This window comes from Equus caballus, chromosome 1 (assembly GCF_041296265.1).
Source record: "Equus caballus isolate H_3958 breed thoroughbred chromosome 1, TB-T2T, whole genome shotgun sequence".
Classification (NCBI taxonomy): Eukaryota; Metazoa; Chordata; class Mammalia; order Perissodactyla; family Equidae; genus Equus; species Equus caballus.
The window spans coordinates 111,313,593-111,340,081 of NC_091684.1; the positions used below are offsets into that span (position 1 = coordinate 111,313,593).

Below are 26,489 nucleotides of genomic sequence, written 5' to 3' on the forward strand. Positions count from 1 at the left end.
ACTTGGGAGTGGAGGGATTAAAAAAAAAACTAAGGGTATATGTTTCAAATATGTGGCGCATATTCTGACAAGCATCTTGACGAATTCTTAAACAGAAGGTTAGGCCACCTGCTGAAAAAGAGTTGTGGTTGAGCAGCAATATGCCAGGCATCTCTTTACTAACCATAATTTAGAGATATTTTTGATAATCTTTTCCGCTTAAAGAGGCAATTCTAGTGGCTTCACTTTTAGGTCAATGAAATCACTGCCTACTGGTGTCAATAGCAAAATGGAACCATTTTGCCCACAAACAGAATGGAATGTCAGCTTGTGACCCAGGGCCTCTGGGGCATAATTCACTTCCTCCATAAACAGGGGACACCAATTTCCTCCCCAGGAGGTCAGTAGCTCAAAGCATAGGGTTACCATGGAGTCTAGATTCCAAGAGAAGTTCGAAATGTAATTGCCCTGCTGGTTTTGTTTAGCTGGAAGGTTACTCTTAGACACAGGCAATAATGAGGAAATAATAGTTGGAATGGGTCTTGGCTTGACCCTTGCAGAGAAAGCACTTTTTTTTTCCTTTAATACAGGGAGGGTGGTCATTATGACTGCTGTTTCTTCCCGATACATTTGGCGTTGGTGGTCAACTGAATGAGACAAGGATTTCTTAGGTCAGTCCATTTTCCCGAATCAGGAGACATAAATCAAAGCTGAGCATCAAAACTTCAGTCCGTCTGTGACTCCGCTCCTCTGTAAATGGGGAAGAGGGCTTCCCCTCTGGCCCTTGGGGAGAAGGCTGCTTATTTGTATTCAGTGATTGAGTTGGGCTCCTGGTGACACAAGCTTTGCTGATGTTTGCAAAAATTATTTGCAGCAGTAAATAATTCTAACGAGAGGACTGCAATAGAGCTTGAAGCTATAGCTATTTCCATAATGTAAGCGAAGCTGGAGAGACCTTTTAGGCCAGCTCAGGACACCCACACACATCTTGTTGAAGACCCAGCTGTTGCCTGCCTGTAATTCTTTCTATGACAGGGAAAGCAGAAACCTTCCTGCTCTCTTACAGATTCCTCACTTGAACTTGAACCCACATTAGAACCCTTGAAAATTTTGATAGAAACATCTTTCCCAGTCTCAAAATAGAAATGCGGAGTTTTGAAAGCCAGGCAGTTTTTTAGGAATTCTTCAGGAAAAATAGCTCTTGTCAAAGGAAAATGTCTCTGTTCAAGTCATCTAGAAGTTTCTAGAGCACTGGAGAATTTCACCACCTCTCTAGAAGGTCAAGACTCTCTCTTTTAAGTTAGACTTCTATTCATGCTTGTTGGTCAAATTTAAGGTAAACATCTTGAATTTCTGGAAAGATCACGTGAAATTTCAAAGTACTCTTATTGTTGCCTGTATACAAGAACGCCTGCATTTATGTGCATGCTCGTATCCCTTTGTTTAATTTTCATTATGACTGTAAAAATAAATTTAAAAAAATTAGCATCTAGAATTTCTTTAATAATGCCATCGTTTCAATTTTATGAAGTCTGCATGTTCTGTTTTAGGGTTTATTTTGATCAGGAAATAGTCCTTTTGGTGATGGAATATATCAAGTAGCTTGATAGTAATGATATTGGCTCTGCTCGATTCAAAATGCCATTCTGAAGAGCAAAGGGTAGCATTTGTGAAAAGTGTTAGGCTACAGTCAGTTTTTCCTCCTGTCTGTTATTAATCTTTTACACTGTTAAAGGACACACTGTAAAATGTGTTCTGCTGCCCTGTTTTAAGGAAACTTTAGTATTTCGGAAGAATAGTCATTTGCAATATCTTCAAATGTTTTCTGAGCAGTCTTTGAAGGTTCAGTAAGGATAGTTAGACTAGTGGCTTCCGTCTTGCTTTTTACCTTTGTTATTGTAATAGATGTGAAAGGCACACCTTCCCCCAGTGTGTGCTGACGCATTGGTTGCTAGAGAGATTCGAGAGCACCCTTACTATTTCCCTGGTACTTCCTCCACGGAGCTGTGGGGTCACCAAACACATGCAATTTACTTGTGGCTGGCTGCTGAAGGGCCAAGTACTGATAACGCAGAAGGACTTCCCCAAGAGAAGGTATCCAAAGCCACCAGTACTTGTGCACAGCACCCAGTTGATTCCAGGTCAGCTCTTCTGGTCCTTAAGCCCATTAGTGGAGTGGTAACGAGGATGCTCAGCCAATGTTAAGAAGAAACCTGCGGAGGGACCATCACAGTAGATGCTGTCAGCCCAGGTCCAACAGGCTGACCAGCTGGCAGAACCCAGCTTTATACCCATTTGTTGTTTTCTTAGCTTGTGCTTCCCTATTTGCATATTCAACTAACTTTCTTTCATTCAATCCTCTTGCAGGAGGGCATAGCATGTCAGTCAGAAAATAGCTGCATGTTGAATCTGTTTGATGTATTGCAAATTTCTCTGTTCTCTGGGTTAGACCCCCAGTTTATACACAGAGATGCTGAGGGGAACATGCATTCAGGATAATGCTCAAACTGGGACTCTCAGACACCATGGATGGGAATGTCAATGGGTACCACTGCTTTGTAAACCGGCTGGCGGCACCTACTAGAACTACCTATACTTGTATCCTTTCATCAGATAATTCTACCTAAGAGAAATGAGTACATATGTGACAAGCATAAGAACGTTCAAATTGACATTATGCATGATATCTCCAATAGAAAACACCCAAATATCCATCAACAGTACAGCTGACCAGCAAACTGTGGTATTTGCATACAATGGAATACATCACAAAAATAAAAGCAACAAGCTATTGTATGAAGAAACGTTAGGTGAATCTCACAGACCTGAAAATGAGCAAAAGAAGCCAGAATCAAAAGACTATATTCTGTGTAATTCCGTTTATGTGAAGTTCAAGAACAGGTAAGACCAATAAATGGCAATGGGAATAAGAATGATGGTTATTTCTGGGTAGTGGGTAGTCACTGGGACAGGCATGAAGCAGCCTTGTGGGTGCTGGGAATGTCTGTGTCATGATGTAGGTAGTGCTTACTTGGCATTAACTTATGAAAAAATTCATTGAGCTTTACACTTGAGATTTGTTTACTTTATGTATATATACATGTTATAATTCAATTAAAAATAAGGAAGACTATTCCTCACTGACAGATGTTTGTGAGAGCCAATTGCTTGGTATTCCAGCCTCTTTGGGCTGCACCAGGAAAGGAAGGAATAGGATAGTTTCTCAAGGAACAAGGAAAGTGTTTATCAAGTTTGGGTTTGCATCACACAAAATTATTGGATTGGGGCAGATTGAGCTCCTGAATGGCTTTTGCTATTGTCCTAGGTCTTCCAGATGACCTCTTCTCATCCCTAGGTTCTTAATGCCCCACCCCAAAGTTCCTGGACAGTCCAGGAATAATGCACCTGGGCAGTCCAGAACATTATTAGTCCTTGGCCCATCCTGCTGTCACTATCTACTTCTTGTGTGTCTGGCTCGCTGGACTGGGAACTCTCAAGGGCAGGATGTTGTTTCCTTGTTTTTGTTTCTACAGGGCCTGGCACCCAGTACTGGCTCCACGAAGAGTTAATGAATTTGTGAAACTCGTGTGGTTCTGAACCTCATCTTTTGTCACGTTTTTGTAATTAACAATTGTAAAATGCAAATAGATAAATATATATATATATCGGTCAGCATGAACACAGCTCACAATGAACATGGTTCATTTGCTCCTAACTGCTTGTCGTGTCCTATATTTCCCTTATTCTCCCATTATGATCAATCTGTAAAAATATTTTAAAAAGATCTTGTGGAGGGAGAATAATAGAAAACAAGAAATTTGTAAAGTCTGACTCCTAGGAAAACGTCTTTCGTTTTCCAAGTCTAAGAGGAAGGCATCGGTTCCATTTTTCTAGGAATTCAGAGAAGCTTTTGTCTATCCTACTTACGACAGAACTAGATGGAGCCTTTATGAGGACCTCTGGCACCCACTGAAAGACACATCCCACTGGCCTTTTAGAGCAGCCCAAGCTGGCAGAACTCTGTCTAGCAGGATGGAGTTGGATGTCCCCACAGCTCCTCTTCAAACTTCTTTCCCAGCAAAGGTTGGAGCTTGACTCTGATCTCGAAATGCTGCCTATCATTGGTTGATGTCATTCTATGACAACTGAACTTAGCTTACCCTCTTAGCTTGGATCTGGTGTCTCAGCCCAGAGGCAATGTGCTGGCTACTCTCTGTGTGAACTCTTTGGAGTGGGTCTGCTTTCTGGCTTCTTGAGCTGCCTGCTTCAATTCATGCCTAATTTACTGACCTCAGTCAGGAAAGCACTCCTCTTTGCTTGGATTTACCAAATAATAGTCAAGCCTGCTGGTTTACTTTAACCTCACAGGCTTAAATTAGAGAAATTTGGTCCAACAACGTAGAAGCAAGGAGAAAGGGTTATTGACCCTTCAGGAGAGGGGAAGTTTAGCAGGCAGGCTTGCATTGCTTCATAGGGCACTTAGGCATTTGGGGATGTGGTCCTTATGTATTTATTGTTTGTTTAGTTTGGAGATTGGAGCTGAAGGAATTGGTGGTCTCTACAATGAGTTAATTTTCAGCATAATAGGGATTTTTTTTTTAAGCAGCTTCTTCATGTTGTCCATCTCACTCTCAATATGGGTGCTTCAAAGACTACAGAAAGGCTGTTATAGGTTGAATTGTGTCCCCCCCAAAATATGTTGGAGTCCTCACCCTTGGTAACGTGGAATATGACCGTGTTTGGAGGTAAAGTCTTTATAGAGAGAATCACATTAAGAGAAGGTCTTTAGGCTGGGCCGTAATGTGGTATGACTGGTGTCCTTCTGAAAAGGGAACATGTGGACACAGAGACAGACACTTAGAGAGAGAGAAGATGATGTGAAGAGACGTGGAGAGAAGGCAGCTCTCTCCAGGCCAGGAGAGAGTCCTCAGAAGGAACCAGCCCTGCCAACACCTTGATTTCAGCCTTCCAGCCTCCAGAACTGTGATGATACAATTTCTGTTGTTTAAGTCACCCAATTGGTGACACTTTGTTACAGCAGCTCAAGAAAACTCAAACAAAGACTTATGAAGGATTTTGATTACAGGACCTAAAGTAGGCTGGTGAATATTGAAAACTTTGGTACAAATTAAGGCCTTTAGAAAGAAGGAGGTGAACAGGTCAAAGAAGCTTGGAAACTCTGATTGTTTTTTAAGTAAGAGATATGATCTGCAGGGAAGATGAATGAGTCAAAACCAGCCCAAGGAAAACTACCACCTGAATAAAGAGAATGACTAAGGTAACAGTAATCCCTCCACCACCAGGTTCTGGGATGGGCATTTGTGAGTTGCTCCATCTCCGCCAGTGGGTTTGCTGACCCTGGAGCCATGTAAGCAAGTTCTCTCTTTCTTTCTTATTGGTCATGGGAGTTTATTCTTTTTCAGGGTCAATTGGATAAAAACAGTTGCAAAGGCATTTTGAAGAATACACATGGGGTGTTGGACTACCCTTTCTTGGCCTGAAAGTATGGCAAAGGGATCAGGAATCACAAAGAAAACCATACAGCTTAGCTTTTATTCTTCAACAAACATTCCCTGAGTGTCTGCTGTGTTCCAGGTGCTGGCTGGGTGCTGGGGCCCATGCACGGTTGACTAAAAAACACACAGTCCCTGCCCACATGTACTTGGACCCATTGTTTAAGAAGCAAGCTTAGACCTGAGCTGCACGGGGGAAAGCTTAGATTTGCAGAGGCAGGAAAAGACAATGTTTTAGTAATTTGAGCGGCAGCAGGCTGGGGAGGAAACAGTGAGGATGAGGAATGGGGAATGTTTGGGGTGCTGGCGAGACAAAGACCCCCAACCCACGTCTTTGAGTTGGCTGGTACTTTTCTGAATTCACACGCAGCCATTGTTAGCTTTCCCCACTCAGACACTTGCCTGGTCTCCTGTCAAAGGTGAGCTCTCAAAAAAAGAGATGGGCTTTGAATAGCAATGTCTGTATTCCCACTGCTGATTCTACCCTGGGCATGAGAAGGAAGTGAGTGAGCCCCAAGACTGGAGGAAAAGCATTTCTTTGGCATATTTCATTTGAAAAGGAATGTTCATTCATTTGTTTCTAGATGGTTCTTTCCTCCCACCTTGACGAAAATTAATTTTTGAAAGTGTATTTCCCCTCAGCAGGTATTTATCTTGAAACAAAGACCAGCCCTTAAAAATGTGTTGCAATATGTACCCTCTTAGGCCTGAAAATGGAGTCTTGAAGAATCTTGTAGATACTTATGAGATTCATGAAAGCCTGGCTCAGCATTACCTCATGCTCTATGAGACCGCAAAGGGGCCAATTCTCAATGGAGAGCTCACCATGTAGATAGGCTATAAGCATGCAACTACCCTCAGATTTCTCCTGCTTCCAGACAGTGGGCTTTTACCCTCCTGAGGATTGCTGGGAAAATCTTCAGAAGCTGCCAGGAGGCCCAATAGCCCTCGGGCACTTTGAGAAGGCATGAAGCTGGGAGGGGCTAAATCTACATCCCACTGCAGGCGTTGGTTTTCCCCTGGGGTGTTATACCCAGTCCATTTCCTTCTCTCTCTTTCTCTACCCGACCCTTTTCCCTCTTCTCCTACCTGTATATTTGGGCTTTCCAGCAACACCCCTTGGTTGTAAGCACCTGCTTGATTCAGCCCTTTAAGCTGAAGGAATTCAGACCCCTGTTAAGTTAATTCAACAAGGAGGCCTTTAGACAGATGTGGCGCTAATGTTATGGGGGCCCACGTAAGCAAACCAAAACCTAAGCCTGTAAATGCCTCTAGGTTACAAACTCAAAACACTAAGGACAATCAAATCATAAACAGTCAATTAGGCTTTAACCTATAGCCAATCAAATAATTTCCTTTCTTTGCTTCTGTACTTTCTCTATATGAGACTTTTCTCTGGCTCTTGTCCAGGGAACACTCCTAACCATTTCCGGTTTGACACTGCCTAATTGGAATTGATTTTTGCTCAAATAAACTCTAAAAATTTTATTGGTTGGTTTATCTTTTAACACTCCTAATCTTCCTATCTGGGAATTTGAGAATTCCAGAATATCACACTGGATGGAATCTCTGACAGAAGATCTGTTTTTCAGGGCCAGCCCGGTGGCGCAGCAGTTAAGTTCGCGTGTTCTGCTTCTCGGTGGCCCGGGGTTCGCCGGTTCGGATCCCGGGTGCCAACATGGCACCGCTTGGCACTCCATGCTGTGGTAGGCGTCCCATGTATAAAGTGGAGGAAGGTGGGCACGATGTTGGCTCAGGGCCAGGCTTCCTCAGCAAAAAAAGAAGAGGACTGGCAGTTAGCTTAGGGCTAATCTTCCTCAAAAAAAAACAAAAACAAAAACAAAACACAAAAAGATCTGTTTTTCAGTATTAGAGCAGCTTTTCATTACCCATTGGATATATTAAAATGATCTATAAAGGTGAAGGAAACCAGAGAACTTTAAACCTGAGAAAGGAAACTGACTTGATTTTTCATTCCTTACGTAGCTGTAGAAGCCTGTACATGTCCCCAGCCCTGGGCTAGATGTGGAGGTAAATGAGACTCCATTCCTGTCCTGAGACCTTAACCATGTAGTACGGGAGAGAAACATCCAAGTGATTACAGTACTGTGCAGCCCTGTATCATAGGGGTTCTCCCAAGAGGAAGGAGGGACCTCTGCAGGGGACAGGGAGCAATAAACAGAGGGATTCAGAGAGGAGCTGGTGTTGGAGCTCAGTGAGTAGGCCAGCCATTGTTGGCCAGTTGAGAAAGGAGTTTTAGGCAGGAAAGAGCAGAGAAAATGTTTGAAGATGTGGAGAGCATGGCGTGTCCAGCAAAGTGCAAGGCGGGGGAGAGTGAAGCCAGCAGGTAGGGTATGATGGAGGTAGGGGCAGGATAGAGGGCAGAAAAGGTGGATTGGGCACAGATCAAAAAGAGCCTTATGTAGAGTCTGGAGTTCATCACGCAGGCAATGAGCAGCATTAGGGGTAACCATAGGGTAGGGTTTGTGTTTTAGAAAGAGCCTGCTGGTGGCAGGTTGGAGGTGGATTAGAGCACCATGAGCCTGGAGGTAGGAACAAGGCTGTAAAAGTCCAGTCTGGTTCCAGCAACCTGGGTGGAAGTGATGTGGCCTCTGCTAGGTCTGTTACTGTGATGTCAGGTGTATTCCTGCTGTAATCTCACCCTCTTACACTGAGAACATCTAATGGGATGCACTCCACTTACTTCAAGATTGACCAGACCAATTGTTTCGTAAGCATACTAGTGGCTCGCTTGGGTATCCTAACTTATCCTTTAAGTTACGGTTATTGCATGGTTGTTGCAACATCTCCCGTGATGGGGACACAGCAGAGAATGAAATGGGCCAAAGTCCCTTTCCTGGAGGAGCTTACATTCTAGTTGAGGGGGACAGAGCAGAAGCAAGTAATCCACATGATGCTAGGGAGCAATGAAGGTGTTGGTCAAAAATAAACATGGGAGGAGACTAGGGAGTGCCGGGGTGAAGTGGGCTTGCAATTTTCAATAGGCACCAGTACGGCTTCAATGAGGTGATATTTTAAGACACTTGATCCCTGAGGACCTTCACTTCAAGGGTTAAGCTGTAAAGGGAGGCCACCTGTGATCCAGTCGTGTTTGCAGCGGTTCCCTGGGCCCTAATGGTGCCAAGAGGCTCTGCTCAGTGTCTCCAGAGTGAGCAGCCAAGTTGACCATAGAAGGCCTACCTCTGGTGACCAGGCTGAAAGAGGTTCTAACAAGCACTCTCTCTTTCTCAGCTTGGACTGCTCCTGAATGTTCAAAACAACTCACCACTCCCTTCTTAAGGGCCCCAATTTATTTACTGAAAAAGAAAATGTTCAGCTCAGCTGTGGAATCTGTTTTCCAGCGAGGCCCTTGGTCATTACTCAATTTTCCAGCTGGTTTGACTTATCAGGACACAAGCAGGTCACCGGACTGGCCCAAGGCCACACAGTGAGCAAAGAGTTCAGCCAAATATAAACGCAACCTTATTATTATTATTTTTTTAAGTTGCACAGTTTATAGGAACTCTGTAGTTGTGGCAGATGGAATGCTAGTCACATTCACTGAAAACTTACACAAGGAGCCTCAGTGAAGAACTCCGCATCTGGCTCAAGGAATATGTATGAATTGGTTTTCCTAGTGCAGAAGACAAAGCAGGAGAATGCGTCCCAATTAAAAGATCATTTTGCACATGACTTGAAGGATCCCCCAATCAGAGGTCATGGTTCCGGGGCAGCAGCATTTTGGGTTGGCATCTTGAGATCTCACTGCAGGCTCTCAGCCTTCCACAATTAAATGATCTTTTCTCTTCCTGCCCCCTTCTTCTTATCCCCTTCCCCATCCCCCAGCACTTTCAAGTTCATAACCAAACTATTACAGTGCAAGGGAATTTATGGGTACAAAGTGCACGCAGTTGTGGGTGAAATCTTAGTGCTAATTGCTGTGAGGTTGAGCTTGACATTAGTTTAGAAAATTTGAAAAGCGCCTTTTGGGCATTCTCATTTGTGACTCTCCTTTATGTTTGCATTAACCTTCAGGTTAAGTTTTTCAAGCTAATACATTCAGCTTTGACTATCTTTTTAAGCTACAGAACCCTATCTTCAAATGAAGATTAATGCAAAAACTTGGTGTTGCTTTCATAGACGTTCCATTGGATCTCTGCCCTGTAGACCTCTACATTCTCCTCCCCACCCATCAGCACCCCTTAGTGACTCAGGATGGGACCTTAGGCAATGGCCTTCAGCTCTGTGATCCTCAGCATTCTCATCTGTCATTTGGACACAATTACATGTACCTCACGGGATCCATGACGATGAGTTTTCATGAAATGATGCACTACAATATGTGTGTTTTTTTGCCCACAGTACCAAACAATTCTCCAACATCAGCTGGGTATCCTACAATTCAATTCAATCCTGACATTATCTGTCTGGAGACAGCCTCAGATTCCACAGCTTAAGGGCTCAATATTACAGCACTGCTCCCTTCCCTTCAGATGCCAGTTGCAAGTATAGGTTGTCATCTGGGCGTCTGACCAGAGATAGACCAGAGGTTCCCATGACCTCCTCCTTGGGTTCAATTAATTTGCTATAGCGGCTTACAGAACTCAGAGAAACATTTTACTTACTAGAGTACCAGTTTATTGTAAAATGATATAACTCAGGAACAACCAAATCGAAGAGATGGACAGGGCAAGGTATGGGGAAAGGGCAAGGAGCTTCTGTGCTCTCCCCAAGCAGGCCACTCACCAGCACCTCCATTCATTCACCAACCTGGAAGCTCTCCGAAGCCCATCCTTTCCATTTTTTTGTGATGGCTTCGTTATAAAGCCATGGTTGGTTAAATCATTGGCCATTGGTGATAGAACTCAACCTCCAGCCCTGCCCGCCCTGGTTGGGAGGTGGGGCTGAAAGTTCCAACCCTCTAATCATGTGATTGGTTCACCTGGTAACCAGCCCTCATCCTTAGGTTACCTAGGGGCTTTCCAAAAGTCACCTGATTAACATAAATTCTAAGGGTTTTGGGAGCTCCGTTCTAAGAGTGGGGATGAAGACCAAATATATATTTATTATAAATCACAATATCACAGGTATACACAGTGACTTGCATGCTAGATGTTCAATTAGCCTTCCCTTCCCTGACTCATCCTTATTTGGGCTCTAATTGCACCATCTTTATTTTTTGGTCAACACCACTGCTTAAGCCGATCCTTGGATGCCCGGGGCTGAAGATCTGCTCACGCCCTTTCCATTCCCTGATGCCACTCCAGACTAACCCCCTTCACCCCAGGGTGTTCATTTCTTGTTTTTATCCTTTTCCCTGTCTTTTTAGGCACCCCCAACACTGTCATTCCAGATCATTTCCTTCTGGGATCTCTTTTCCACCCCTCCTCTCCAAACTCCCTCAGCCACCAACATAACTTTTTTCCTTTTTAATATGAAAAATTTCAAACACGTAAAAGTGGGATGGTATAAGAGAATATTATAATGGATACCTAGATACCCATGAACTAGAATTAACATTTTGCCATATTTTCTTCATCTTATTTTTATTTTTTTCAATTGAGGAAGTTTCACCCTGAGCTAACATCTGTTGCCAATCTTCCTCTTTTTGCTTGAGGAACATTTGTTCCAAGCTAACACCTGTGCCAATCTTCCTCTGTTTTGTATATGAGTTGCTGCCACAGCATGGCTGATGGGTGGTGGAGGTCTGCACTGAGATATGAACCTGCAAACCTGGGCTGCCAAAGTGGAGTGCGCTGAACTTCACCACTATGCTGTGGGGCCGGCCTCACCATCTTAATTTTTTTGCTGAAATATTTTACAGCATACCCAAGAAATCATGACTTTTGTCCAAAAATAGTTCTCTTCGAACATATGCATCACTAAAAAAGAAAAATATTTTATTATATATTCATAGTGACATTATCACACCTTACAAAACAAAAACCACGTAATTACTTAATGTAATCTACTGCCCAGTCCACATGCAATGTCTTTTAGTGTTTGGTTTGTTAGTATCCGAATCCAAATAAGGTTGACATGTTGCGTTTGGTCCTCACGATCACTCGTACCCCCTTCCCAAATTCCTTCTGCCAAGACAAAACCTGACCACTAGGTTTATAGTCTCCTCTTCTTTTCCCCATTTGGGAAGAGATCAGAAGGCAAAGTCAGAGATTAAAGACAATCCCCATCTTGGCAGGATATTTTGATCACTTTGCACTGCATATTTGTAAGTCTAAAGCTCTGCATTTATAATTTAACATGTAAAGCTTTCATTCTTTTGGGAAAGAGACATCCTTTTAAAGCCACTCTCTGAGGATCATTGTGAGGAGAATTAAGATGGTGCATGCAGAATGCTTAATACTGCTCAGCACAGAAAATCTTGAAAAGGTTATGGATTCATAATTGGTAATGATGATAATTATGACTATTGTATCTCAGAAAGCAAGTCTTAGGGTGAGCAGTCCTAAGTTGGAAATCTGGGTTTTCTGTTTGTGATCAGGCATGTTACCAAAGGAACGTCTGTAAGTCTCCCTTTCATTAATCATGAATTGAGGAAGATAACATCACCTGGCACTTTGAAGAAAAGAGATACCGTAGATAAGACACATATAACATTGCTGGACTTAAAATAGGACTTCAGTAAACGGTACTGTATATGCCTTATATGTAGAATATAAATATTATATCTTTCATTACCATCCATCTTATTTCTCTTTCTCTGTCTCTCCCTCCCCCCTTATCCTTATCTTCCTTATCTTTCAATTCCTACTATATGTAGGTAGGAATCCGTATATGTTTCAAGATATACATAGTATAGTAGACTGAATATTTGTTTAGGATTTTAGGTCTGGACTCGTCTTTTAGTAGCTATCTAGTCTTAGGCAATTCTCTCTACCTGCTTGAACACAGCTTATTCATTTGTAAAATAGGAATAATTGTATCTGTTGTGAGACCCTTACAAGGTCAGTGTAATCCTCACATAGGTTCCACATGGATGAGAGGGCTCCTCTGTGAATGGTAAAAGTGACTGCTGACGGGCTGAGTCCAAGGTACACAGAATGGATTTTAAATAAATGAATACAAATTCCAGTGGTATGATTATATTCAGGAAGTAATTCATATGTATTGTCTTTTAAAAAAATCTTGTTAATCTTCCTGGGTTTACTTGCTTTTCTCTGCCATTGAATCATTCCACCAGGAATTCCTATGTTTTGAAAGCCAAGAACCACAAAATGCTACAGGTGGGCTGAATCTTGGAGATCATGTGTGAAGTAGGAAATCACCTTGATGCAATGCTGCCTCCAAGTACATTATCATGCAACCCTCTGCAGAGGTTGGGAACATAAAGACTCGAGTGCTGAATTTAGACGTTTGAATCACGTGGTTTTAATAAACTGGTTTAAAACACACAGTGAGAAGCAAGGGGAAAGAGGTGGAGGATTAACACACCTAGCGTGGGTACAAACAGGTTATGAGGAGACCCAGAGTTGATAATGAACGAGGGGGCCAACATATGGAAGGTGCCCGAGGCAAACACACTTTGTTTTTGTGAGACATAGAGACAAGTTTGCTTGGTCACAGCTGTAGCTTACCAGTTGGCCTGCTGGAATTTATCTTTGTGTCTTAGGCAGAGGACAGGTAGATCCCAAATCAGTGTTCCCAATGAGTGGCCAACTTAAGGCCTAGTGAATTTTGAGTGCCCCAATATACTTGGTGTAATTTTGAATATTCCATCCTTCCCCCCTACTGGCAGTGCTTGTGCTCCACCTACTTCACCTATCTTTAACGTGTCCCACCAGCTACTTGTGTCTCTACTTTATTTCCTCTATCCTCATTGGTCTGTTTTTCTTGTTTTCTAGAGTCAAATTGAACATCCTTAAACAATACAGCGGACATATATCGCAACATCGCATCATGTACTGCGATTCTTGTGTGAAACAAGCCTGGGCTGAGGACCCAAGCTCAGAGTGGGAGAGGCAGGACTAGACACAGCTCTTCCTGCTCTTAGTCCTGCACACCTTCCGCTATTCCCTCACCTTCCTCCTGTTCTCAGATTGAGATAAGGAGGCTTGAGGGAAAGAGTGTAGACCAGGCTCAGCCATTAGAAACAAACAAGCTGCTCAGCACCACCCTGGCTCTTTGGAAGAATTTTGGAGGCAAAGGAATATCAGTGCATGTCAATCTTTTGCAGGCCATAAGACGTAATGGAGAAAAGCCAGATAGACCTGGGTTGAAACCCCAGCATTTCCATTTGGCTGAGTCACATGACACTGGGCGATTTGCTTGACCTCCCTAAGCAGCCTTTCCCTAGCTTATGAAATAAGGGGAATAGAGTTGGGAGAATTATATGAGAAAAGGCATTCAAAGTGCTAATTGTGTAGACTGGCCCTAAGCTGAGTCTCAAACAAATGTGAGTTCTGTTGTTTTCCACATACTTCCTCTCATCTCTTCATTTGAGGCTTCAAATTGTCCCCAAGCCAACAGTGTTCATTGTACTCATCAGACTCCTGCTGCCATTTTGACTCAGGGTGGCGACAGGGGACGATGCTGGGTTTGGGGGCCCCTCTGGTAGTGGAGGAGTTTGCCTTATGGTGGGAACTCTTCTGCTGTGGGTACCATTAGCTGCTTTCCGCGAGATCTCTTTGAGAGATGCTTCATTCTAGACCAAGAGTCCTTCAAAGGACACATTATTGCACTTGGGGCTGACCACCATGGCTGCCAAGGCAGCGTTGTGCACAGCAGGCCTTCTTGTTCCTTTAGAAGCACTCTGAGCCCCCGGGGTAAAGTTTCCTGTAAGTGTGGGTGTTAAAATGGTTTGTTTTGGTGTTGTTTTTGATATGCACAACTCCTTCCAGAGGCTAAGAAACGAAAAGCCCTGCCAGAAAATCTTCACAGAGGAATAAATAATATCATAACCGCATCTGAAGCCCAGCCGTGCTTCTCCATACTCTCGCCCCCAACACCGCTTCTCTGGTCTCCCACTCCAAACTTGTAGAGGTTTCAGCAAAGAGGCGCTAGGCGGAAAAATGTTCCAAGGCTGTCTTGGCTTAGCAGGGCCCGCCCATGCTAGGATGGGGAGAATTCCAAGATAAACAGGCTGCATTATCACTCCAGACTTTCTTGGCACGAACAGCCCATTTCCAGCCCCAAAACATATTTTGTGTGGATAATGGACAGCCCGTCACAGAGTAAACACATGAGGAGTTTGCAGGTGCTGTGTTCCTTTGTGTTCGCCAACCAGATGTTCTTCTCTGGGACTTGCTTTTAGGCCCCCTGGGCATCCCGAGCTGAACAGAAATGTCACTCTTTCTTGCCCTTTTAATGAAATAGAGCAAGGTTCTCGTGGGAGATTTCCCAAAATGAGCTGTGGGTTTCGCTTGCAAACTATTAATCTATTTGTGTCAATTTCTTTTTTTCCCCCCAATCTGGAGTAGGCCAAGAAACACCAGTCAAAATAAACATGTAAATCTTGACCTTTAAAAAAGTAACTACTATAGCAGAGCTATAAAATTTACCAGGGAACTCAGGCTGCACAATTCATGCCCGTGTCCTCGCTCTGGCTTGGCATGGGGTGCCGTGGGCGCTGCTCACACAGTACTCCAAACCCAGGCCAGGGCGTAAAGGTGCCAATGCTGTTTCTACTGCTCCTGGTCAAGATGTCCAGCATGTTGGGGACACTTGTGGGTATTTGGATGGCATGTTCTCTCTCTTTTTGGCCAAGCATGCTGTGTACCAGTGAGTCCGTTTGGAGAAGGCTGAGTGCTTCTAGAATGTCTGACAGATTGAGGGAGGCAGTGAAGTGAATGAACTTAGGTTTAGGAACTGAGTCTCCTTCAAAAGCCACTCTGAAGTTCAATCTCATATGTCATTAGCCTAGGAAGTTTCCAGCTGGTTCTTGTTGAGCAAGTGTTGGTCCGAGGGCTGAACTGGCTTGACCATAGCAGGGGGAAGATTACATGAGGACCCTTTTGGTATTAAACTTCAGAATTCCTGGGGCAGAAAGGAGCTCCGCATTCTTCCATCCCACCTTCCCCTGTACTGAAGTAGCATCAGGCCATCGCTCCTTAGTTTCTGAGTCTTAGCATCATCCAGTCTTCCTAGGATATGCCCAGTGCGAGGCAGCTTGGGCTGCCTGGGCGTCCTGCTGCATCAGATCCTCCAGTGTTTCCCCAGCTGATGATAAAAGGAGGCAGCTTTAAAACGTCCTAGAAGTTAAAGATTGATTGTGGCAAATATACACCGCATGGCTGGCTGCAAAAGAAAGTCGATGTCATATGTGCTGTGTGCTCCTCAAAGCACTGTGGTTATAAGATCTTATTTGATCCTAATTAATAATATCTTATGCTACCATAAGTAGTTGTGGTTTATGAAACACTCTGGCTTACTTTATTCAGGACAAATTTACTAGGCAGGTGGAATTAGGCCCCTTTACAGGCGAATTAACTTGGTCTCAGTGAGTTTATGCGATTTACACAAAGTAATTTGCCAGTCGGTGGCAAAACCAAACTCAAACTTCGACATTTTAACTCTAAATCTCGTGCTTTCCCCAGCAGGCTGAGAGATCAATGGGGTAGGTGCCATCATTCATGTGTTGTAGAGGAGAACATTGACCAGAGGTTAAACGACTTTGCCCACAAAAAGTAGTTTGTGATGGAGTCCAAGAAATAACCTACGTTTTCCTACCCCTAGTCCAATCTTCTTTCCAGGTCCCCAGGAAGCTGTGAGGGGGGATTTGTGATGGTAAGAGAGAGTTTGTGATCATAGGAAAATAAACCCATTATATAAATTCTATCCTAGTGGTGGTTACAAATTTGTAGTGTGTATATAATATCATTAGGCATAAAATAAAATAGCGGCCAAAAAAAGTCTCTACTGCTCCTCTGTTCCATTTATGGAATCTACCGTCCAACTATCCCTTTATGTTATTATAATATTTGTGTGTAGAATATGTCTACCCTGTGAAAGCAGTAATTTGGATTCAAAATATGATGGGTAATTATATACGGGAGTTGCACTTGAATTTCCCATCTACCCACAGAAGTGATGGAGTCAGTCACAGCCTTTTGATGAAATGCCTTTGTTTTTCTTTTCAGTTAGAGTTTTATGGACAAGATTCAAGGGCTGCTCTAGACTGACAGAGAAAATGGTGACTCGGGAATTAGTTCTGTCACATGCAGAAGGACTCGCATCCGTTGCTGTCAGTGTGCATTCAGACGGAGAAGCACATGTACGGGAGATGCAGCAACTCCATGTGACGAGACCTGCTTGGCAGAATGCGGCTATTAGATTTGCTTGGACCGCATCCAAGTGCCCTTGCTGAATGAAATACCAAGGGCAACTCATTTCTAAGGCGCAGACCCTTCCTCCCCAGGCCAGGTCGAGGGTCCCTGTGCTGGAGCTTCTCTAACACCCGCCACTTATATTGTCTGGCCTTCCATCTCTTTTGTCAAAGCTTTATATGTCTGTTTGCATCATGATTTATATGCTGAGGGTCTAACACAGTGCCTGGCATTTGGAAGGAACTGATGTGATGCTGTTGAATAAATGCTTGGAGGAATGACAAGCAAACCTGAAACATGGCGTTATAGTGATGGCCTGTGTATCCCCGTAGGTCGAACATTCCAACATTCAATCAAAACTCAGCCCAACCTGGAGGACTATAGTGTTTATTTCTCTAAGCAAAATGGAATAGCTCTTTCCTTGTTGATGGACTTGCTCTTGGAGCAGATTTAAATGTTCTGAACTTTGCTTGATAAAGTTTGAAAGCACCCTCACTGTGGACTGAAATAAGTCAAACTCCTTGTGGAGCTGCCAAGATCTTCCTGTTGATGCCTAACTCTGTGGTGTGGAGTCAGGTCATCTGCCCAAAGCACATTGTTCTCCACGCACTCCTGTCCCTCTGCTCCTTAGCACGTCTTGCTCTCCATCAGGAATGTCCTTCCTCTACCTTTTTGCCTGAGAAACTCCTACGCATATTTGCTGACCCAGATCAAATGCCATCTCCCTTTTTTCTCAAAATGTTTAAAATTCCTCCCCACCATTCCCACCTCTTGCTGGTAACTTTGATAGCATTTTATTTACGTAATAATTTTGTATTGATCACAGTTTATTGGAATTATTATAAATCTTTGCCTGGATCTCTTTAAGGGCAGGAGCTGTATTCTATTAATTTTGGTATCCTCCGAAGGCAAGGAAAATGCCTGGTACAGATTAAATGCTTAAATCTCTGTTGGATAAGCAATTGACTGACTGTCTGAATGAATGAGAGAGAAACAGAAGTAGAATGACTATTACATATTTTTAATTTATGAAAAAAGATGAGATGTTTTATCCACAATTTTAGATCAATAGACGTTCCTCGAATGATCTACCAGGTGACAAGCTTCTGGAATACCAGCCACCCAGCTCAGTTCCTGGCAAATATTAGGGGTTTGTTAAAGTTCTGTTGACTGGATGAAATAAATGCATGAACAAATGGTCTGAGATTGTCCTGCAAACACGCAGGTTGACCTTTGGCTTCATTTATTTACTCACTTAGCTGACGTTTAGCAGTCTTTTATTATATGCCTTCCTCCATGCATTTCTTTTCCCTGTCCCTGTCTGATCCCTGAGCACTGGGGATACTAATACCCTTAAGATATTGTGAAAGATGATATAGGGAAGTTTAGAAACTTTGTGAAATATGGTGTCAGGTAAAGGCTCACTGGCTATTTTTAAATCTGACTTTCCTTCCTCGGGTTTCTAGCATCCGAGATCATTAAAAATAGATAGCATTTTAGGCCATTTTAAACACCTATCTTACTTTATTTCCACCATTAATTTTGCTTTTTCTTCCTGCGGTTCTCTGAGGTTGAAGAGAGAAACCTCAAGGTCACTTTCGGCATCAGTTTCACTGCTCAGGGCCCACATTCCTATTTGTAGGTTACTTTCTTCTCACATTATGCACCTGTTCATGAAAAGATTGTTTGCAAAACCATATCTGATACTTAAAACTTAGGATTCTAAACCTTGAGACTCTGAGATTAACAGAACCACTCAAGTGTTTGGATTTAAAATGCGGAGAGAATATTCAGGTAGATGGTCTATCTGATGATGAGTTCTAATTCAAGCCTTTTATTGGTATTAGCATTTCGACATCAACTAGACAGCGGAACAACAGTCTCTTCTCTGATCCTAATAATCTCTCCCTTTAATAATCCATCTGGGGCTGGACTGAAAGTCCTTGCTCACCCCAGCATCAATGCAGCTCAGACCACATCCCCTGCTTTTTATTTCCTCGCCCATTTTGATTTGCTTCCTCATAGCATTTGCATCCATACCTGTTTTCCTTTCTGGATTGCAAGTTTCTTTGAGGCAAGGACTTCCTTATTTATCTTCTTCTTCCCACCCCAAAGCCCACCATAATGTGTAATAAATGTCTGTTGAATAAACACAGACTTTCTCAAAAGGATAATAGACCCTAAAAAGGTACCAAAGACAGAGGCATCCAAGTGTGTTGACATTTTTATTCTGCTTGCATCTTGTTCACACCAATGACTGGAGGCCTTGCGTTTTGCCCTCCCTTCAACCTTCCTTTTCTCCTGGTCTGAGCACTCTGTGTACGCTTGTTAAAAGAACGAAAATGTTGACTAGCGGCGTCACTGTCAAATCTCAGGGAGTGAGGAAACAAGCCTCGGAGGGCCTGGCTCTGCTTTCAAAGGCACCAGGCACAAGGCTGCTGGTGCAAAGCCCCTTGTGAAAGACAGGCCTGAGTGCTTGACAAGCTGCAAAGGCATACGCTTTCAGTTTTGCTCTGAAACAGTGTCTGAAATCAATACCCATCGCTCAGAACGTGGTAGAGGACCGCAGGCTTGAAGGGCTGCCTCTGACATTTCAAGAGCATCCTGGCTGTCCCCAAGGGTGGTCTGGCTTCATTCAAGCCCAATGTGGTGCTGGGGGTGGGGAGAGCCTGAGCTGGTTGCTTCAGAAATCCTGGAGGCGGTTTCGATCTGTGAAAGCCAGTGGGGAAAAAAGAAGATCTGACACCCTTGGCTTGTGTTTTCTTCTAGCAGGGCCTGTTTTAATTCATCAAATTGATTTGTAGAGCTGATGTCATAAAAAGAGTGATTCATCTTGCTGCTGGGCAAGAGAAATGAAGCAAAACCGGCCTTTCTTGGCAGATCTGTAGGGCTGACCCATGCAAGAGGTGGATGTCTGGCCTCCCATGGGCAAGGACACCAATGAGCTCCTCTTGTATGTTCCTTGAGATAGCATGTGCAGAGTCCGGCACAGTGTCTGGTGTAGTGTTGATGCTCCCAAGTGTTAGAGCCCTTCTTCAATGTCACATCAAAGTCTTCAATTGGAATTAAAATAGGTGTGTCCCCATTTGAAGGAAGACATACATGAGGCCCATGTATGTTTATGAGGTAGGGAGCTATGTTTGGCACTTCTCATTGGGCCAGTTAGCATCCAGTTTCCCTTGTGGGGAACCCGCTTTTCTCTCTGATCCCTTTTTTTACTGCAACTCCCAGCAGCCCCAATTATTTATCGAATGTATCCTGAGACTCATCTCTCTCCTGAATTACATAACAGGGCATCCTAATTGGTCTTTCTGTCCCCAAATTCTTCTGCCTCTAACTAAGTCCCTCTTCTGCTTTCAGAGTGCTCATTATAACTCAGACAGGATCATCCTCATTCCCAGTTATACTTTCCAATGCTTCTCATTATTATTTATAGAGTATTTCCAAAAATATTTGAATTGAGTCATTGCTTCTTTGCCTCAGCCCACATACCAAGCCCTGTCTCTGGCCTGCCCTTTTCATAGATTTCTTTTCTAAGAATGTAGGACTATTTGTCCCATCTCAGACATCACTGGACTGTTAAGTCACTTGCATGGCAAGCTCTTCTCCATCTGTCAAAACTCTGCTCAAAGGCCATTTCATTTCTGTAACTCTTCACGCTTCTCTGACATGAATAATTAATCATTCTACCCCTTTCTGATCCCTCATAATGTTTCATATACCTTTATAGTAATATTTACCAGTGTGATTTTATTATTAATAGTCATTTTCATAAAATCTTCTACAATAAGCTGTGAAGGCAGGAATTCTACCTTAACTTATATTTGAATTTCTTGTGCCCATCATGGTGCCTGCTAGCTGTCTAGTGGGTGCTTTGATAAAAGTCTGGAATGAATCTTCAAATTTGAGGCACGTAGGTCCCTTGGGTTTGACCATCCATGAATATAACATATTGATATTTATTGGTTACTGCTGCCACTTTGGAGGTTGGCTATAGATATTATGCCATCTTAAAATCAGGTCCCATTGGATTCTGGCATTAAAAGTTTCTTAACATGCTTCTGATCAATGTACTTCTTTTGATTTGGAATGGTTCTTCTTAAATTTTTTTGTTGCCAAAAATTCTGGGCCCTGATGCATGCAAAATTCTGCGTATATTCATAAAGTGTCCATGGACTTCCTGAAGTCTATCCAAGAGGTAGACTCACTTAGAAATCTCTAATGGAAAAGAAATTTTCAGAAAGAGGACTCCATCTTGATTTTTTTGCTTGATGACTTATCCATAGGGAAGATAGGCTTATCTATGGAAAAGCTAGTTCTGATGATTTGTCTTTTCATTACCTGGGACCAGCCTGAGACTAACTTGTCAGGCACTGAAATCAGCATGATCCTCGGGTAGTTGCAGGATTTCATAAGACTGATCTAAGTCATTGCTTCCATGTTAACTTGGCTGCAAGAGAAACCTTCAGTCTCTTCATCTCCATTCTCCACCGGTGCTGAGGCATAATTCCTGATGGACAGGAGCACAGGCTCTGGAGTCAGAGTGTCGGGGTTCCAGTCCTGGCTCCACTAAGGGGTGTGACCTTGAACAAGTTACTTACTCTCTTTCAGCTTCAGCTTCCTCATCTGTAAAGTGGCAGTAATACAAATGGCCATGGGGGATAAGATCACAGTATGCCACATCATAGAACATCAAAAGATCTATGTAGAAATCTTGGCTTGGTGCCTGGTACAGCTTGAAAAAAATGAGCCATTTAGCATGATTACTTTTATTTGATGCTCTTTGCATTAGCAGTCATCTCTTCTAGACTTGGTCTTGATTTATTTTTCACCCATTTGATAAGTGTTAATAATTGGTGGAAGAGAAGGTTGTGATTTGCAATGTTTAAAATTGCCATACTTTAAAATAACACACATCCTATAAATCAAATGATTTTAGGAGATGAAATATCAGGAGGAAAAAAGGCCAACCACCAACTTAGAGACTGATGCTTGTTAAATTTTAAGAAATTAGGATCAGAAGGTTGTTTTATGTGAAACATTTGTTCAATATCTTTTGTATTTTCTTAAAGCACAAAGGTAACTACCTATGTTGGTAAGTGATTAGTGTCCCATTCTTTCAGTTTTTCTTTACTTTTTTGATTGTTCAGTAGGCAACAGGAGATGAAAGCAAATTCTAATCTTGGTTCTCATATGATATCAGAGAAACTGACTGAAGAAATATATTTGAATTGATTATTTAAATAGTTTTGACTATGTACCATGTGCCCCCACTGCCTTTGAATATATTGTCTCACTTAATTTTCATAAATCTGTGAGACAGTTCTAATTACTTGATTTTAGACACGAGGAAATTAAGGCCTGGAGAAGTTATGAAAAGATTATATTTTAAAAAGATACTTTTTCTGTTGAATTAATATTAATGCAGCCTTTTGTCTGGTTTTACTGATTTCGGGCAAACTGGATTGAGGGAGGGCTGAGTCACTGACATGATAGATGAGTTCTCTCATTTGAATATGGGGATTTTTACAGCCTACTCTGTCAGGAAAAACATTCCCTTGAATTCTGCTTTTTGTTTAAAACAGAAATCATCACGTTAAATGCTTCTGATTTGGCTGCAGAGCAAGCAACAACATGCCCTCCAGAAATGTCAAGGAGGAAGAAGCTTACCGCATGGCAAATTGCCTCTACTTCTTGTCCAAAATAGACCTTGACTGAGGTTACGTCAAAGTCTGTTCCACGTTCCTTTGGTGGAGTTTACAGATGATCTCTGTGGGGTAATAAACAACATCATTTGCCTAAATATTAAGAGGACACTATTCTACGCTTTGTCATTATTAACGCATTCGAAAAAGGAGCTTTCTGTAAAGGAGTTAGAAGCATTTTTTTTTAAAATTTTTTTTCCTTTTTCTCCCCAAAGCCCCCCTGGTACATAGTTGTGTATTCTTCGTTGTGGGTTCCTCTAGTTGTGGCATGTGGGACGCTGCCTCAGCGTGGTCTGACGAGCAGTGCAATGTCCGCACCCAGGATTCGAACCGACGAAACACTGGGCCGCCTGCAGCGGAGCGCGCGAACTTAACCACTCGGCCACGGGGCCAGCCCAAGTTAGAAGCATTTTTATTTGTGTGTGGTGGGTTAGAGCAATGGTTTTTAACCAGGGCTCAATTTAGCCCCCCAGGGGACATTTGACAATGTCTGGAGACACTTTTGGTTGTCACAACTGGGAGTTGCTACTGGCATCTAGTGTGTAGAGGCCAGGGGTTCTCCTAAACATCCTACAGCATGCAGGACAATGCCACCCACACTCCCAACAGAAATTTATCCAGTCTAAAACGTCAGTAGTGTGGATAAACCCTGGGTTAAATTAAATTGCCTTAAAATCTCTTTGACATTTCTAATCTGAACCCATTTAAAAATATTTCTCTCTTCTAGCACAAGCAGAGTTAGTATGGTGTTAAAGTCTGTGGCTTTGTCTCAACTCCCAAGCCTGAGGAGCTGATCAATGCCTTGGATTTTTTACTTGTTGTCAGTTATTGACTTTTTCTCAATCTCTGGTATGGGAGCTCTTGTTGCTGAGAGATGCTCACAGAATGCTGCAAGAGATGAAGGAGAGCTTGAACCATGTACCACCTCCCTGAAATGTGCCTTTAATTTGATAGAGAAAAATTTTCTATTAAAATCAATTTTACTCCAGGCCAATGAAGAGATTAAACAGACAGGAATAGACGATCTCGCTGATAAGAATTAGAAATATGACTTGAGTATATTGGAGGAAATTATTTATGTGTTGACTAGATTCCTCTCAAGTCATTTAAAATCTGAGTGTTACATTCCTGAGACTAAGCATCCCCCATCTACCTGCCAAACCTTCTGGGTGTTTCTCCTGGCACTCCATCTTCCGTCTTCAGTACACTAAGTGAAATACAGATGCTGTGTGGTTATCTCGTGTCAGATTTCAAACTGACTTCCCAAACCTTGTCGGCATTCATGCATTCATTAACAAATTAATTTTTAAAACCATGTTTTTTAGGCCTAACATATTTCAGCACTCTGTTAGCTCTTGAGAAATGCAAATGTGAACAGAATGTGATTCTTGCACTTGAGAAACTGATGAAGCCTAGTAAAGAGAAAGATTTTTAAGCAAATATTTACAATTAATGGGATTGGGGCTATACAAAGAGAAATGCAAAGCACCCCGGCAACACACACAGGACAAATTCTGTTTAGGGAATTGAGAAAAATTTTATGGACAAGGTTATAAATGAACTGGGTATGGAAGAAGGCGTAGGAGTTTTCCAGGCAGAGGAGTGACAGACAGAGGCAAGAAGATATTAAAGATCATGGATTGATATGCTATGGCAGGAATATGGTGTGAATAGGGATGGATGGCAGGAGATGAAGCTGGATTTTGTCCTCCAAAATATGGTGAGTTCTTTAGGGGAAGGAGCTCTGCCCTATTCTTTATATCCCCAGTGCCTGTGACAGTACCAGGCACATAGCCTTTCATCAGCATCAGCATCAACATCAACGCCAACAAGGGACTGTAGATTGTACGCACCAAGTCTCTAAGCAGAGAAACAATTGGTTAGAGTTGGAGGTACTGGGCGAGGGTAGACAGGAACAGAAGTAGGAAGTCTGGTCATAAGGAAACGAGAGCTGGGCAAGTCGTGATAAGGACCACAGCAGAAAGAAAGAAGGCAAGAGGAGGGATTCTAGAAATATTTGGTAGGCAATCTAATAAAACTTGATAAATAAAAGAAATTGAAGAGTGAGATAAGGGGTAGTTGGAGGTGCCATCATTCATAGTGTACGCAGAGTATTCCCAGCACGTCTAACTTTCACAATGTAGTATTTGAGGTAGTACCTTTAGATGTCAAGAATAAACAGTCCTCTGGTTTGAAGATATTGGTCTGAAGATTTGCTGGCCCTCATGGTGATTGCCTTCTGTGCTTTGTCTCCAGAGACCTTGGCTACTGGCTTCTGATCCATCTTGCTTGGTTTTGGCATCTCTTGTGACCTCATAGTCTCTTTGCCTTTCTGGTCCACCACTCCCAACTTTAATCACAGACTTAAACTGTTGCCTGATCTCTAGACTCTGGTGACAACCTACCTACTTGCTCTTCTGGCCCGCACCAAACTCATTGCCCAAGCACATCACATGCAAGAAGAGATGAGTGAATCTTTTCATCATTTTGATGATAAAGCTGGCAGTCTTTTTACATTCCAACTACCAAGGGAAAGTGAATTGTAACAGAGTAGCCATAATATTAAATTTATTAAAATGTTTATTTCTACCAAGTTAAGTTTTGAGAACCATTCTTGTTATTAACACACCGATCTAGGACATTTTTGGGTATGAAATTAACTTTAGCCTGCACAGCAAAAAGAAAACCAAACAACAAACTCTGCAAAGACCAGATTTGTTGTTAGATTTACGTTTCCGAGTCTTTCAGGAAATAGAGCATAGCAGCTCTTACTGTCTTCTCATTTTTATGTTTGATGGTGCCAGTAGATTTTCTAAACATTTATTTTAAAGGGAACATACATAGTGAATTCCTTAAATGTAGGACGATTCTGATTTTATTTGCTGAACAGCTCCTACTTAGGCATGGCTCAGTATAACAGAATGCATTTGAGAATGCATTCCTGTTTAAAATCAGGAAGTTTCTTGTAGCATATTTCCAAATGAACAGCATTATCTGGGAAAGCACATAGGCCAATGAGATGTGGGTTTCACTTTCCAGTTCACCATTTTCTTGTTGCAAGATACTTAACTTCTCTATGCCTCAGTTTATAAAATTAGCATCCCGGGGTTTCTGTGAGTATGAAAGGAGAGTGTATATTGAAAGTATCAGCATGTTGTAGGTCCTTCAACAAAAGTTGGAGGTTCTGGCTCGAGGTCTGGCTTATGTTCAAGGAACACCTAACCACATAACTGCCCTCATCTCCTCTTAATGCACAAAGAATTTAAACTAGTCAGTCAATCTGGCACAATGTGGTCATAAAGATACATATATTCTCCAATTTTGGTCTTTTTATACGTGGAAATTGGGTAGACATGGAACCCAGAGACTCAGAGTTAATAATAAGTCGTTCAATCCATGGTGTACAAGGCAGGGTTGGGGCCAGGTTGTGAGGAAGGGACACTGGAAGAGTGGACAGACATATTCTAATATATTCTATTAACACCCATCTCTACACAGAACCAAGTTCTATTATATTTGTTGCTTATGACCTCCCTGCAAGGAGATTTTACTAATTCAATTTATGGATGAAGTAACACAAGCTCTGAGAAGCTAAGTAACTTTCCAAGATCACATGGTCAGTAAAGATTGATATTGGGTTTTGTTTCAAATCTCCTGTCTTTCCAATGTTACTTGCTGCTTCCTGGGGACTGAAAAGGAGTCCACTGTGGATACTGAAAAACATGTAGGAATTTTGATATCCTGGCTCCCAGAAGGAAGGCTGTCTACATTGACTGTGTCAATAGAAAGGAGGATAGATTCAGCCATGGGGTGTTCAATATAGGTCTTCTGAAAGGCTCTTCTTGTCATCCCCAGGAGTTCCGCTCAGTTTCCAATATCTTTGTGCCCATTGTCCCCATTGTATCCACCAGGGCTCCCTGGCCCTGCTCTGTTCCCAGCTGAGGAAGGGTCTGGGTTTTATGGGGTGGGTCATAGCACTCCGTCACCAAGGTAGGGACATTACACAAGTG

General features: G+C 42.6%; 3 long non-coding RNA genes across 7 annotated transcripts in view; 2 read left to right on the forward strand and 1 right to left on the reverse strand.

Annotated features, from left to right (window-relative positions):
* The window catches only part of LOC106782133 (uncharacterized), a 215,642-nt gene that overhangs the window by 130,092 nt on the left and 59,061 nt on the right, over nucleotides 1-26,489 (forward strand). Inside the window, exon 10 of one of the 4 annotated variants that reach the window (XR_011438789.1) lies at nucleotides 16,589-17,070. The exons of the other annotated variants lie outside the window; for them this stretch is intronic. This is a non-coding gene — a long non-coding RNA (uncharacterized lncRNA). Of the gene's footprint in view, nucleotides 1-16,588; nucleotides 17,071-26,489 lie in introns of those variants that run through there. 4 annotated transcript variants of the gene reach the window in all.
* Nucleotides 2,098-3,694, forward strand: LOC138924118 (uncharacterized). Its single transcript, XR_011438796.1, has 2 exons — nucleotides 2,098-2,880; nucleotides 3,513-3,694. It is a non-coding gene; the product is annotated as an uncharacterized lncRNA (long non-coding RNA).
* On the reverse strand, nucleotides 12,858-24,749 carry LOC138924119 (uncharacterized). Of its 2 annotated transcripts, none has more exons than XR_011438797.1 (3): nucleotides 24,639-24,746; nucleotides 22,445-22,544; nucleotides 12,858-15,746 (listed from the first exon to the last, which is right to left on the reverse strand). It is a non-coding gene; the product is annotated as an uncharacterized lncRNA (long non-coding RNA). The 2 variants fall into 2 exon arrangements; XR_011438798.1 differs by lacking the exon at nucleotides 12,858-15,746 and adding an exon at nucleotides 18,986-21,509 and having other exon boundaries at nucleotides 24,639-24,749.